The 15,767-nt window shown below is 27.8% G+C and overlaps 1 protein-coding gene across 2 annotated transcripts in view; it reads right to left on the reverse strand.

Annotated features, from left to right (window-relative positions):
• LOC132936084 (CD166 antigen) overlaps nt 1–14,885 on the reverse strand; it is a 31,468-nt gene extending 16,583 nt beyond the window's left edge. For both annotated transcript variants that reach the window (XM_061002765.1, XM_061002764.1), the window contains exon 1: nt 14,106–14,885. The gene's annotated coding sequence lies outside the window, so the exon portion shown is untranslated. The remainder of the gene's footprint in view (nt 1–14,105) is intronic.
• Nucleotides 14,886–15,767: the final 882 nt, after the last annotated feature.

Raw genomic sequence — 15,767 nt, forward strand, 5'->3', positions numbered from 1 at the left:
CCTACCTTCTCAAACATATCATAGGTCCTTATCACTGGTTCGACAACGCCGATGGAATTCTCATATGGGCAACCACTACGATTTTGGGGGGAATGGGGGATCCTATGTCGCAAGCATTTTAACATTGACTGTCCCGTATTGATACCTATCTATAGTATTTGATAGTACTGTCTATGCCTTGTGGCCTGAAAATCTCGTTTGGACAATATTCAGTCCGTTCGATTTTTCCATTGTGACAGTTGTGTTGAATACGTATGTGTAAAAATTGTTTACTTGTGTGTAAGGAAAGTAAGTACATTTTTAAGCCCCCCCCCCCTTCAAATATAATTTCTGGGTGCGCACCTGGTTACACCTAGTTTTAAAACAAAAATCATGTACCTAGTTGAAGAATAAAAAACAATTATTACACCTACCTATCACACATTATACAATCATAACTTTAGTAAGTACCTGCCTACATTTTTCAACCTGAATAGTTATGAATATTATAAAACAATGGACAAAGCTTATAGTTGTGTGATTAACATGCTGGTACCTAAATATTAAATATTATTTATTAATTATTAGTATTGATGAAAAATAAATTAAATGTATTTAGGTAGGGGCTCTAATCAAAAATCAGTATTTTTAGTATAATTGTATAAGTATTAAGTACTTATTACTCACATAGTCACATGTAACCATGTACTTACAATCTGTATACTAACTTAACGTATTAAACTAAAACAGAAAATAAAATTAGTTGTACTCGCCAATAATCGCCATTCGCGACTCGCAAGTAAGTACATCGGTACTCGGTAGTATCTACCTAGTACCTACCTAACTACATGTGTACAATTTAACAAATGTTAAACACACAATGAAATCATACATTGATATTTTTTATATATAAATACATATATTCATACAAAAATGTTGTTTTTATACATGTACAGTGTACCTACCGATATAATAACTAAAAAAATTGTATAAATTTTATAAAGGTATTATTATGATTTATTATTCATGAGTCACGACGATGATATAACTTGATTACCTATATAGATATTTTTATGACTAATAAATTATAATAATGTTTTCTGTAAATAAAAGGGAAGTAAATTAGATTGTATAATACAAAATAAAAGTAAGTAAATTTAAAAAAGGTAAAATTCTCTATTTCTCCGTATAGTCCGCAATGACAGAGATGAGAGATCAAAAGAAAACGTCATGGTATTCAGTTTATTTTCGTAGAGAATGTTATTGGATATCTTTATGAGCTCGAGTCTATTTTAATGATTCTAGTATGCTCGTAATTGCATTATTATTTAAATTGAACACTTGCATCTCTTTGTAACAACTATAAATATAAATACTTTTATTTCGGAAAAAATAAGTGATAATAATTTATATAAATTTGATATTTGTTATTTAATTATAAAATGATTTGTCAATATTTAATATTTATACACATTTTAAGTTAATAAATAGATCTAGCCGATCTAGGTAGCTAGGTCTAAAGTCCTTAACGCACACACACACGCATAACTAAATACAACAACATTGGTATTATAATGTTTATTATTGCATTGCATTTTAATATATTATTAGTCTTATACTCTTATATAATATAAAATATGCATAAAGATGAAATTATAGCGTAGACTGTAGGGTGTATATTTATTATAGTTATATTTGTAGGTATTAAGGTATGGATTATTTTTCATATTTTCTTTTTAAAACCAAAGTTCTCAAAATGTTGATACTTTATGTCTTTATAGGTTCCTACGTATAAGTAGCTACTTCATAATATATTTCATGATTTATAGAACAAACGCCATAGAAACCTACGTTTCATTATATTCTTTATAAAATATATAATAATATACAGATGAATATACAGACTATAATATGTGAGCGTTTTTACGAGATATAATGTAGTTTATATTTTTCAAAACTATATCTAGAGCATGCATTGAACCATTATAACGTTTGTTGAAGTAAAATTTATACTTTTCAGTATAGCGCTCGTCACTACCTATATTTCATCAGCTGTTGTTTGTAATATAAGAGGGAGGAGGGTTGGCGAAGCAAAAACATTTTTGTACTTCTTTGTTCATTTCTACGTTTTTATCTTTCTCTTCAGACTTTAAACTGTAACAGCTCGTTGAAAATATTACGAAACATAACAATAATTCACAAATAAGCTTAATTATAATCCATAAAATAAATGGTAAGATCTTAAACTTAATAAAAATAAAGTCCGTAGAATATGACAAAATTGAATTTATAAACTATTTAATACGACCACGTTAAAATAAATAATAACTATAATACAATAAAATTACATCATTATAGTTATCGTGGTATTCAAATTCATTAAATTATTCAAAATTATTTAATATTTTAACTGTCATTATACTAAAGACTTGTTATTATGCGTTTCACGTAAAAAGAAAAAATGTTCGTTTCTTTGTTACTTGATAGTTGATTTATTATTCCATTATAGTTAAATTAGTATTCCATATTTATAACATTGATTAATATATTATAATATTTTTATATAAATTATATTTTATGATTTTTCACACGAACAAAAAATAAAAAATTAAACCTTTACGTATAAATTGTTTTCCATTCACGACTTTAATAATATTAGACATTATTTAGTTAGGTGTGGTTGTAGACAAGCGTCAAGCTATATAGCCAATACTAGCCATATAGTAATGTTCCATAATATCCATGTATCATAATATTATATAGGTTTACGAGTACTAGATGGAATGCGTCTTAATAACTTTATAACCTAAAAAATTTAATAATGAAATAATATACGCATAAAAAATTAATATTATATAGGTACAAGGTGAATTTTTTTACAAAGACACTTATTTTTAGTCAATATTTGTGTTTTCCAATATGTTTTGTTATATTAAAACTTCTAGGTTTTTATTTTTTTTTATGTTAACCCATATTTTTAACTTAGAAAACTCATCGTATATGAATAAATATACCTGTGTACGTGAGTTGAAACATATTATGATTTTAATACTTGTTTTTATGGCAACAATATTCTTATAAATATGTATATAACCATTTTTTTTAGAATTCTATCCATAAATGTCATAAATGTTAATGGATAAAATCAATTGAATGACTTTATATGTAGTTTGTTTAAAGATAATTAAAACTCTTATTAGAAACATAAATGTCCTAAATTTAATAACGTAGGCTAAGTTAATACCTATACTTGTACATAATATTTAACAATGAGTTACAAAAATAAGTTAGGTTAACAAATTAGTTGTAAAATATACTTATGTATTTGAACATATACATATTATATAAAATGTATATAAGATCGTACACTATATTTCACGTACTAAATAAAATATTTATTTAAGTTCTATAACTTAACATTCAACAACTATACAGCAGAGCGACTTCCAAGGTTTTTTTTTAAAAAAACTTATGTTAGGTACCTAGTTCATATTACATTCTTTGTCTAAAATATTTGCATCTATCCATCTGATATTTCTAGAAGGAAATTTATAATTTTATTCAAATACATTCAGAATTACATTCCTTCTATTTTAATATCAAAATTCTTCTCCATACCATGAACTATAAACTAAAATTTATCTCAAACATGACGAGCATTTAGATTCGAAAGTATATGGCATAATACAATGGGTTTGGTGGAAACAATAGGTTGATACACTTAAAAATGACGGAGTGAATGAAAAAGGGGATATTTTGCCTGAGTTTCTGAATTTTGAAAGTTCGTGAAACAAAGGTTTCTTTCTATTTTAGGTTATGGTCATATCTAAAAAATAGGTTTTTATGATGATAATATTATTTCTTTTGCGCTTCCTTTATTATAGTAATACTCGATCACGATGTCATTAGATCGTGTAATAGTCTCTTAAAATGAATGTAGGTACCTACTATTTTTTATTTGATGACACACAATATACATAACCTACATACGGGATACAACACAGACTACTGTAGTCTCCTTGAACCGTTTGCGTTATACAAATAAATGGGTTTACATTTTTCTGTAGGTTTCGTAAAATTTGAATTACCCTGCAGCCTTACAGTATGCACATAATACCAAATGAACCATATAAACGTTCAAAAAATGTATCCAAATAAATATTTATTATTTTCTTAGTAATCTAAATATGTTTTATTTGTATTTTAAATAGGTAGTTTTTTAAATACATACCTACCTATAATTGTATATACCAACATACAATTATTATATATGTATATAATGTATTTATGTAATTTAATATAAAAACAGTTTTTGTGAAGTTTATATAATAAAATATGAATGATAGATTTTATCATAAACCCTACGAGAAAAGTATTTCATTTTATTAAATGAATTCTTTCTTCTTACTTATAGAAAAATGTTTACCTTAAATTAAAATGTATACTTTTATTATACATTTCAGTTTTAAAGTGAGTGAGTATTAATATTAATTTCATTAAGTTTTAATAAAATTATAGGTATAGGTATAGTAGGTACTAGGTAGATATTAATTATAACATATTAAATGTATCCGTACTTATACCTAGCATGGGGTGGGTACATGGACACATACTAGTTGCGGACGAATTATTTAGGTCAGGAATTATAACATAACAATTGCGGACACGAGTTTCGTTGTCATAATACTAATTGCGTACAGAGCTTTTTTTAATAAAAACCACGTTAGTTGTGGACACAAATATTTCCCTTCACCACTTTTTCAGGACTTAGGACAAGCTACCAAAAAAATTGCTAGGTGGGGTTAGAAATATTTGTGTCTTGCAAAAGAGCAATCGTTATTTTTAAAATGTTGTTGAATTATTTATTGTTTTAATTTTGTGGAAAAAATTGTTTATAAAATATTTATAGATTATCGTCATTATTTATCGTCATAGTTTTTATAGATCTTGTGGTAAAAATGTTTTTGAAACAGCCTGTATATCAAACAATAATTTCCCAACGTCCACGATCGCTATATCAAAAATAATAATAGGAAATTTCTTATCTTATATTTGTGTCCGCAATTCGTATGTTACCTTTTTAGATTTCGTCCGCAACTCACATGGTTTTTGTCACTTTGTCCACAATTCGGAAACACCGGGGTACATGAATTTCATTGAAAGGGCATTCAAAACAAAACCTCGTCCCCTCAAAAATAATTAGACCATTCCATGTAAAAAAAACTTCTGTAATAAATCTCAAATTATTGTTATGAAAATATAAAATTTGATAGCAACTTTTATAAAATATTTATAGAATTTTTAACATATTATTATCTTTATTATCTAATTCTGTCTTCCTATACCATTTTTAAAAACAAAATTATTAATTTATTAAGAAAAAAGTAGAGATCAAGATAAATGGGCCATTTATTGGAGTCACGGAGTATTTAGTGGCATTATAACCAGCATACCCCTTGTGCATGTATTTCATTATACCTAATAAATGTATTTTAATAAAATCATAATATTAGAACCTTAACAAAAATATAACAAAAATTGAGACATATATACAAATTATAAACATTTAGTGCGTTATGTGCTAAATACTACTAATATAGTAATATGAGTAATGTTTGGGACTTGGGTAGGTACCTACTATATATAGACACTAGGACTAGGTAAACAATTTGTTTATTATTTTCACCATAGGTATTTACTGTCTCTTCAAACTGTAGATTTTCAGAGCGGTGCAAATCGATAAACGATTAAAAATTGCGTTCGGTTTACCAAAAATATCAATATTTAATTAAAGTAAAATGTTTCTTTGTTATTTTCGTTGTTATTATACAACAATTTTTTTGAGACATTTTTGGAATCTGCGGAAAAATTAAAAACATAAAATTTTAAAGTACAATCAGCAAGATATGCCTTATAAAAGTTTTGAACACATTAACTATAGATACCCAAAAAAGTATTCTAGGAAGAAACACGTAAAAGAAAGGAAAAATCATTGTAAAACCAATACCTTTCTTGCACCATACTCACAATCCAAAACTATTTTAAGTGAAGTTGTTTCATAAGTTTTTTTTTCAATCTTAAAAAAAAAATATAATGGAAATTTTACAATGTATTAATACAAAGCACAATCTAAATCCACTTTTCAATCAAAAACATGTGTTACGTGAAACTATGTTTGCACTTTTTACCTCACTAAAAAAAAAACACTACACTATCAATAGAACCTTTATATAGGTAGCCTTATTGCTTTATTAAAAAAAATCTATAATATTTATTTTATTCTTCATTATGTTATCAATAATTAATATTATCATGAATTATGGCGTGTCACATGACTGAAATTGTGTTTTTTTTTATTATAAACATAATATAGGTAGGTTCCTATTATTGTTTATAGGAAAACTATATTGTATTTTATTATTATTTCTGAAAATTATGTTCACTCAATAATACCAGCTATTTCAGTTGGCCAACATTTGAAATTTTTCACATTTAGATTTATATAATATATTAATATACTGTGGTTAGTCTTGGACCTTGGTATACGAATTATGTGATCTATGGAAAACTTAGTCGGTCAACTGAAGTAACTGGTATTATATTATTATACTCTTATTGGAGGCAAACAATTTTCGCGTAAATCGTTTCTCCTACTCTATGACTGTGTATTGTATAATATATTTATGTATACAATACAATGTATGCTCAATGATACTGTTTATAAAATATAATCTCAACACAAAGGACACGAACTTATGATCATATTTCTATTATTATCCTTTGAATAGTATTTCCGTTTTCAAACATCACTCCCTTTAATAAAGTTAAACGTTACGTAATAGTCTATTATATTCATGTACATTTATCAATTAATTACTATTAATAAATCATGTTATCCATTCATGTTATTTTATTTTCATTAAAATTAATTTAATATTATAGTAATGTAGTATGAATATAGTATAATATTTATTACTTTTAAACTACAATACATTAGTATTAGCTGTTATTTGTTAACATGACTATTTTAATAAGAATAAATTATTATTAAAGTATAAAACCGAATAATAATTATTAATTTTATATTATATCAAATTAATCGGATTATGGATTAATTTTAACGCATTAGAATATTACTTTAACCATCGTAAATAAGCATAATTAAATAAACTAATAATAAAAGTAGGTAAACTTATTACGTACCTACTGTAGTACTATACTACTGTCTATATATATAAATATTGTATAAGTGCATGCATGATACATATTTTATGACGTTAGGCAATTATATTTATAGCTTTGATGTATTATACAAAATGTCACAATAATAAATGGTTTATACAACAGTAGAATATTATAATTTCAATAAATCAAAACTTATTAAGTCTGGATCGTCCCACAATTTATAATAATAAAATAAATACATAGGTATACTCGTGTACTTTAGGTAAATGAGTACCTACTATATTATATTTTATTAGTTTTTCAATGATTACTGCGTATAATATTATATAGGTAATAAGTGTACTGTTCACAATGAGCTTTTTATTATTTTTGTGATAATATTATCGTACATACTGCATACAGTGGCGTCATTTCAGTTTTCAATAGAGGGGGGCAAAGGTTTAGACCGGCCCGAATGGGTAAAAAAAAACCGCAAAAATATTAATAGTTTATTAAGATATCTTCTTTTTTTTATTTTTGAAAATCTATTAACAGCATTATCTATAAATCAATTTTACCTGATTCATTATAAGTATATAAGTATATATTATATAATATATATATATCTTATATAAGTATATGATATATTTACAAATTAATATTATCTTAAATTATAATATATTTTTTTTTTATTGCTTGCTTACCGGCTCAAGTTTTGTCTGCTTATTAACATGCTAGAAATTATTTTCGATACTTTTCGAGCAGTTTGCGGTAATTTTATATTTTTAGTCGCACCCCTTAACCACCCATCTATTTTTTTTTAGATCATATTTTTCCCAAATTAAAAGATTAATGTAAACATGCGTCACGAAAAAAATTAATTTTAATTTAGGTACTCAACTAAATTAACACAATACGCAGAATAGTTGAATCATACACGACTGTCGCAAGTTATGAAGTCCGTGATCAATGATAAATAATAAGAGCGTCAATCGGTTGTTGTTTTTAGAATTTGTAATCATCTTAGATTTTAGAAATTAAACTATACGAGATTATGATACTAACTGTTCATTTTCCTTCACAAAACACACTCACACAAACAAACATACATAAATACATACATACAATGTGTACGTCCCCGCATATGTCTAAATATATTCGAACTATCAATTAGTAAAAATGTATCATTGTGACAATAATTTCTTAGTACATACTATAATATTTTCTGAAAATATTATAAAATTCCCAGACAGCAAATGTTTGACTAAAAATATTATTATAACATTATTATAGGCACGTTTTTGCACTAATAAAATATAATAATGGTAAAACGGCAACAACTGGACACCGGCCCATAGGGCTGCTTTTAAAATCAGACAGGGGCAAATGCCCACCTTGCCCCCCCCAAATGACGCCACTGACTGCATAGGGTATAATGTATTATAATATATTATGATCAAAGGGGTACCCTGGATTTTTCAATTTAAGGGGGGGGGGGGGCTAAACAAAGTACCTAATTCAGAATTTGATATCCGTTACCACTTACCTTATACTAGGTCCTGGTAGGTCGTTATTACTACCTATATATCCCGTAACCGTAATAATCTCTACAAAAAATTGATAATACGCAAAATGTTTCTTCAAAACTGTATTCAGAAATATCATGGTTTGTACTTCGGCTTTTATTATGTATGATTTATACCATAACACGGTCAATAGGGTTTGGGGGGGGGGCTGAATCCCCACTGGGTACGCCAGTGATTATGATGCATGTAGCATGTGTTGTATTGACTGCTGATTCATTAAAATGGTAAAACGAAATTAAATAATTAAATAATAAATGTTCTTTCGATATAAAAAGTGTACCTAAGTGAATTCATACCAGACAATAGACGACAGACCATTGGCGCAAATAGGGGGGCTTGGGGAACTTAGTCCCCCCCCCCCCCCCAAATGTCGGTAAAGTCCCCCCAGTTAAAAATATTTTTATATTCTGTGGTACTAAGCAATATTGCCTATGGGGAGGGGGGCTTGAATCCTACCAAAAAATTAAGTCAATTTGCGCCTATGCGACAGACTAAGTATAAATTATAGTTTAGATTTATATAGATACATTTACAAAGAAGAGTTAGTGTATTTTTCACGTTCATCTAGATGCATTGCATTTACTAAAACCTGTACCTACCTAAATAGCTAAATGTCTATAAGTACTCGATTATAAGACTGTGTAAATTTACACACAAATTATAGAACATTTTAATCTACTCGTAAAAGTGAGTAGATTTACTACATTTAAATTATTAGAACAGCTAAGTAAATATACACATTATGAAAATAAATATAAATAAAAACCGTTTTAATCGTTTGAACTTTATTATAAATGTACAGGCTTACGCCTTTACATATGTTATGTAACCATTGTAACCACTAAATAGCCACTGCTACATATAGCCACATACAGATATCTGCTACAATTTACATGTATTTTGAATATTGTTTAAACCATTGATATTGATCACGAATTTTTAAAACAATCTGATAATATACCTATTTTAATTTAAAGAACTTAAAAAAATGTATACCCATTGTAATACCATAATTTAGTTAAGCATAATAAATATATATAATTAATGTCAATATAAATGGTAGGATAATGACCTAGCAGTCGAAGCCTTCATTCTTAATAAAAAAAGAATAACCTTAATAAATCTAACACTATAAATTGTCATCATTCAACTAGGTTACCTATATTTCACAAGTGCTATTTATATTACCCATTATTCGGAAGAAAACTGTACAAGTATTGATAATGAATGATTTTTTGATTATACGAGAATTAGTTTTCACTTTTCATTAATATTATATATATGCTATATTATTATAGTTTAGTTGCCTGATAAACAAATAATGATAAACCTAACATTATATATTTTTGTCGTTACAATGATTTAGATATTAAATTTGTTATTTCTTTTATTTAAACTAATAGTGACAAGTGCCCTCAATGGAAGTCATCTTAAATCCGTTTTTTTTCGGGCTATCAAATCGTTTATCTTTTTTACTTATTGTTCTAAATTATAGCAGATTGTAAATTGTATAATGAAAAATAAAAATAATAAAATATATTAAATATTATTAACGCGCATAATTAATACGTTTAATTAAACATATAATAACAAATTGTTACCTATATATTACAGTATAGGTACTGTTTTACACACTTCGATTTTTCTAACAGTTTTTTTTCTAGTGAGATAGATGTATTTGATACACAAACCAAATATTTTAACTATAGATACATATACAAAATATGGAGTGTTATGAGATTTAGTGAAAATGTTAAGGGTTTTTTTTAAACATAAAGCAAATAGGACAAAAAAGGTGGGTGAGTGGATGTCACTCTGCTGAACAGTAGGTTACAAGTGGGTCACTGTATAATGGATGGTATTAAATTTGAATTCAATGATATAATATAATTGTATACGAAAAACGATTCTGAGCAGTGACGGTTGGTCAGTGTGTCATTTTATATTATATTTATATTGTTTTTTTTTTTTTTTTCATTAGAACTTCCAGTATATAATTATTATAGATTTATATTGTTATTACTTATAATTAATACAGTAGCCGGTAAGTTAATTTAATATTATAAAATTACAACAAAATAACTAAAATCGTTATTCTTGGCTATTTAATATGTAATTTCCTCCAAAATTAAACATAAAATAAATATGAAAAAACTGTGTTTTTATAGTTTTGAGATCTTTTAGTTACAGTATAACCTACTTACGTGGAATCTGGTTGAAAGTTTACAATCCTTAGCTATAAAAGTTGAACATTTTATAAATTTTTAACTGCAAAATCATTTTTTGATTTTAAATTTGATAATTGTTGTCAAAAATCGAACTTTAAACGCTTATAAAAAAATTGTGCCTATGGATTTATAAAATTTTTCAACTGATATTTATATATCAGGAGCCTTGTATTAAAGTTTAACGCATTTTGGCCAAACAAATAATTTTATTGATATTTATGGAAAAAAAAAACTAAAAAAATTGAAATTTAAAAATGTCCGGAAACATTTCAAAACAAGTCAAAATTTTATGTTGCATAGAAAACGAAAATATTAACATTCGTGAAATTTTCATGTATCTACAGTTATTTGTTTTTTTATAAAACAACAAAATAACAAAATCGCTACATAAGAAATCGAGTGAATATCCAATGTTATAAAAATTTGAACTTCAAACGCTCATAAAAATTTAATTTGACTTTCTTATAGACATTTTTATTTTTGATAAAGGTAAATAACCTTATAAGGAATCTTGTATTACATTTTAAAATCTTAGATTTAAAAAAAAAATTTATTAATTTATAACTATAAATTATTTGCACATTAATACATAATTAATGCTTATAAAAAAAAATTGTGCCAACGTATTTTTTTATATTTTTCATCTGTCTTTGAAATAATCTATTAGGAGTTTTCTATTAAATTTTCAAGCTCTTTTTCCCAACAAACAAAATTGTATTGATATTCATAGAATAAAGAACTAAAAAAATTGGAAACTAAAAATGTCCATAAACAGCTCAAAATAATTCAAAATATTATGAAAATATTATGATGTATAGAAAATTATAATATAAATATTCAGTCAAAATTTCATGTATCTACGGTAAATTTTTTTAGAGTTACACCAAAAACCAAAATCAATTTTGCGTAAAAATTCCCGTATCTCATTTATTTTTCTGTTGTTTTTCACGGTGCTGAAAACCATAGGGAAATTTACTATTGATTCCCTTAAAGTACCAATAGATTCACTTACCTTTCAGAAAAGATACTGTTGAACAAAATCTAAGCACTTTTACTGTTCTAAAAGGTAGTGACGGACACAAAAAAAAAATAAAAACACACATCATTGTAAAATCAATAGGTACATTCATCGCTCCGCTTAGAATCTAAAACAACATTATTTTAAATTGTCAATTACATTATAGTAACAGTAAAAAATATATTTAACCATCGTTTAATAGAATTGAGATGGTATAAAAATTATTTGAATAGGTGACCGATTATTAATATTGATCCACTATGTTTTTTCATTGAAAATTAAAAGTATTGCATAGGTAGGTATATAATATAATCGTAAGTCTGTACTAAATACTGCTAGAAAAATATATCTTTGTAGTTTTCTGATTTATAAAGTATATCATTTGAGTTTATTTCGATGTACCTGTATAATATATTCGATTGTGAACAGAGCGATAGATATATTGATTTACATATTGATTTTACAGTGATGTTTCTTTTTTAGTGTATAGATGTGTACACGTTTTATAGTAGAAAAAATTCTTTGGTAATCAACTTCAATGTTTTTTCAGGTAGAAAAATAAATGAATCTAGTTGATATTTTTCAATTTTTGACAGGTCAAATCCCTATTATTTTCAAAATAATCGGAAAAACAAAAAAAAAAAAAAAAATAAGAAAATCTTGGATATTTTTATACTCAATGTCAAAATGATATTTGGATTCATTTTATGCTATTGTGGGTTTATATCACGAACCTATTCACACCACACTACGGTAAATCGGTATTGACACACATATATATAAAACTCATATCAAGTTAATAACAATAAGATATAATGATTTATGTTATAATATTATATTATACTATTATAATCATAGTAATTAAATATTAATAATAGATAGTAAATCCAATATCTCCAACAAAAATTATAATTGTAATTAAAGTAAACCTTTCCAATTTTAACTTCCATAGGATTATTGTACGAATTTATTATCTACGAACAACGTTATTTATAAAATAAATACAGATAAGCGTGGAGATTGTATGAAGTGATTTTAAAATGAAGCAAGGGCTGAAGGGCCAGATAAAAAAGGTACGCGGCACGCGGCGCCAGTTGCCCATCTATGGGTCTATAGTAATATAGGCAGGCTAGACAGTCTTCGCTCTGAATCGGTTTTCGTATGCAATGATTTATCGATCAATTAAAATTTAACACTTATATTAAAATGACTTACTCAATGACGATTGACGAGGTATACTAGACACCTACACTGTAACTACAGAAGAGCGCTGAGCTACCTATTCCTCCCTCCCCAATGACCATTTTTATATTGGATATTTGTGATTATACATTTATAGAGGTACCTATCTACTACCTTCTGTACTTTTTACCTATTTCCTTCAGAGTTTGATTAGTTAAATTTACTATAGTCATATAAACTATATAGTATTTTTGTTCTACTTCTAGTATCCATCTATTTAATTATTATTTGTATTATCTTATAGGTATTTACGTTTTAAATGAATATATTTCCTTATTAGTAATATATTTATAAAGCATAGGCACGTTGATTATTAGCTTTGTAGTATACATAGGTATTGACACTAAAAAGTTCAATAAATCTATGCTAGAAGGTGTATTATGGTGTATATCAATATTCAATAGTACCTACCTACATACCTATATTCAATATATACCTGAAATAGATAGTGTAGGTACACATCTATAGTTACAACTAATAGGTACTATTATAATTGTTTTTACCTAGTTGGTAAATAAAACGATGAATATACTCGGACATAATTATAGGTGCCTTGTATACGTCATATTAAATTATAATTATAATAATAATACTTTATTCTAATTCTCAACATACAATGAAATAATAATAAAGCATAAATCAACATTGGCCCAAGCAGGTAGTGAACTGTAATAATAATAGTAATAATCGATGGAATATGTATCGTATTCCAAGTTCTGACCACACATTATTATAATATATATATATGCGAATACTAGCAAATACTAATTGCAGCTAACATCAATCATGACACATGTGTAATATTATAATATTTTGTTATTACCCAATTCGTATATACCTAATGCACGTACTTATATTATGTATATTATGCAAGTGTGTAAAGTATACCTTTGACTGCGAGAAGCTGCCAATAGTGGTTGACAAATATATTTGTTCGTTTACGACGTGGTCCCGACGACGACGACGGTTGTGCCGCGAGGAGCGTCATCACTACATCGGTGTCGCGGATGGAATATTCTCGTTTTCGGCACCATCAGAGGCAGATGACGACGGCGGCGCTATCGTTATATTATTATTATTGCAGTGGCGCGTACTGCCGAATCGTCAGCGGCGGCGACTGCATCGGCGGCATCGGCGGCGGCGGTATCGTCGACGACGACCACGTCGCATCTGATACATCGATTAATTGTTGTTCAATCATACTGTCGTCGTAGATTTTCGTGATTTTAAGATTTTGGGCGGCGGCGGTAGTATGTACGACGGGTGAACAACAAAGGACGAAATCGGATATTATCACGAAGAGGACATAAACATTAACAAAGAGCGATAAAAATCGCTAAGTACGAAATACCGGACCGCGGGCGAAAAATGTAAAACGCAAAATGAAGGGGGAAAACGCGTATATCGAGAACAAAAGCGTCAAGCACAATAATAATAATAATAACGACAACGATACGTTTATATTATTATAATAATATTATATTCGGCGACGTTGAGAGAAGCGCCGACTTTTGTGCGCGTATTGTTTAGTGTCAAATCCGAGTTGCGCGTAGAGCCACTTTTCAAGTGTAGCGGCAGCAGCAGCAGCAGCGGCGGCGGCGGGCGGCAGCGGAGCAGCAGTATATAGAGACAGTTTAGTACCCTGCGGTATCGCTTGGTGTGTGTATAGCCAGCCGCGTGCGACTGACAGTTTCCTTTTTTTTTAACGCCCTTTGCACACTCCCCGGTATCCATGGCAACCCCCTTTCCACGTCGTCCCCGCGATGATGATTGTCAAACAGCCACCGCCGTCGCTATATAGTTACGCGTCTAGACCTCGCCGGACGGAAATTTAAAAATTACACGTCCAACAAAAATAAAATCGTTTGTACACCCGCAACCGAGACGATCGCATCATTAAATTATTATTATTATAATAATAATGACGGCGATAACAATAATAATAATAACATAGTACCTATATCGGACGATCTCTTGTTAATATATGAGCGTCCGACGATGGTGATAGGTCAAACTATAAAAGGGACAAACGCTCAATATACATAGTTTATATATATATATATATATATAATGTATATATTTAATATATATGTATATTATATTATGTGGGTGTGGATGTGTTTGTGCGTACATATATATGATTCGTAGTTTTAACTCCACGCGGCCGATAGCTACGCTACAAAAATCAATGTGCAGTGTGACTAAGCAAGCGCGAACCGAGACATATCCTTAGGAGAAAAAAAGAAATAATAAAATCATCCCCGGCCATAAATATTGATAAAAGGGATTAGATATACATTTACATTTACAATATACATATATTATACTATTATAGCTATAAAGGCAAGACCAGTGCTTTTCAGAATTAAACTATAATAGGGTTGAACTACCTACTTGATCTAAATTTCTGCAAATACCTAATTTACCAACTAATTTCCACGTTCGTTTATATTAATACGGTTTTATACGGCGTATAATAATTAAGAGAAAGTTGAGTAAGTTTTAATAAGTTAGCTAACTTACAGCTACAAACTATTATTATCAATAGTT

Source organism: Metopolophium dirhodum, chromosome 1 (genome assembly GCF_019925205.1).
Source record: "Metopolophium dirhodum isolate CAU chromosome 1, ASM1992520v1, whole genome shotgun sequence".
NCBI classification, from domain to species: Eukaryota; Metazoa; Arthropoda; class Insecta; order Hemiptera; family Aphididae; genus Metopolophium; species Metopolophium dirhodum.